The sequence below is a fragment of the Photinus pyralis genome, unplaced genomic scaffold (assembly GCF_008802855.1).
Source record: "Photinus pyralis isolate 1611_PpyrPB1 unplaced genomic scaffold, Ppyr1.3 Ppyr1.4_LG4, whole genome shotgun sequence".
NCBI classification, from domain to species: Eukaryota; Metazoa; Arthropoda; class Insecta; order Coleoptera; family Lampyridae; genus Photinus; species Photinus pyralis.
Genome location: NW_022170511.1, coordinates 8902657 through 8904080, shown reverse-complemented (window position 1 = coordinate 8904080; position 1424 = coordinate 8902657).

Here is a 1424-nt window from a genome sequence, read left to right as displayed (position 1 = left end):
TGAAGTTTCCCTCCACTTTTTTAATTCTACACCAGCTGAGAAAATTAGAATATGCAATGTCATACTGTTGAGCTGATTTTTTCGCTAATAATTCAAACGTAGCTCTTTTGGCAGCCTCTTCAATATCGCCAGGAACACACAATTCATCAGTATTATTATTCTTCATTACGCGAAATTAAGCTTTAAACACTAGCAAGAACTTTTAATAAAAAACCACGAGAACAAAACAGGGTTGTTTGTTGGTAACCAAGGTGATTCGGCGTGTCCTAATACAGTCACTTCACAGCCAATCTGATAATAATTACTGAAACGTCAGAAATTAATTAACATAGGTATGACAAATGACGCCAGCATGTGATCTATTTTATTATCCAAAGGGCGCAGTTCTTAGAGAAGAATTAAGGAGCAGTTATACAAAAAATGTTGTATGGTATTCGTGTTAAAAGTAAGTATTACTTAGTTCGTGAAATTGCTCCACTCGCTTCGCTCGTTTCGCAAACTTTTTCACTCACAAAGTAAAACATTACTTTTAACACTCATATCATAAATAGCTTTAAAAATTCTGCCGCACCCACTAATTTTATGAAAATACGACTGCAGTAGGGAAGAAGAAACCTACAATATTTCAACTAGTCACCTTTAGTACCTACTTCACGTCCCTGTAACTGTAAGTGCGTTTGAAAACGTATTCCACAACATCTAAGTGTACAGGATGTTTCACGCAAACCGTTACCTAAAAGTATTCAGGCTTTCTTTGATAATTTAAATCTGAACATTTGCAAACCAACATAGTTTTTTCATAATCTATCAAACGGAAATATTAGCATGATCGGTTCACTTCCGTTTATGTCAGAAACTTTCTCGTTTTGAATAGAACACCATGTATTTTATTGCATTTTCGAAATCTACATGAAAATCTACGTCGTTTGATACATTTCCTTATGCTCAACATGGAAGGTTTTCAAGTTATTCAAAATTTTTGAAGTTTGACTGCTTTTCTTTTGAGTTCTGTACCACAGACAACATAATACGACATATACCTACGTATATGGTGTCTGTGCCTGTACTTATGACTCCCTTGATTTGAATTCTTAAAGCAAAGAGTATACAACGTTATATACTCTTTGCTTAAAGTAAGTATTTCAAAATTAACAATACTGACTTGATGCTACATGAGAATGATTTAAATTTGGTCGCCCTTCTACAGGGTGTTTTAGAATTAGTATCAACTTTCAAACCTCAAAAGGTTGATTTTTTCAAATAAAACATGAGTATATTAATAGCTCAAATGTAGGTACTCGATATCTTAGTTTTAGGGGTTCGTAATATACATGATAGCTTAGTGTTAGGCTTAATTTTTGGGGATGAAGATAAATTACCAAATGTCAATGATTCTTAAAGAAAATTTAATTCCCTACAGTTAC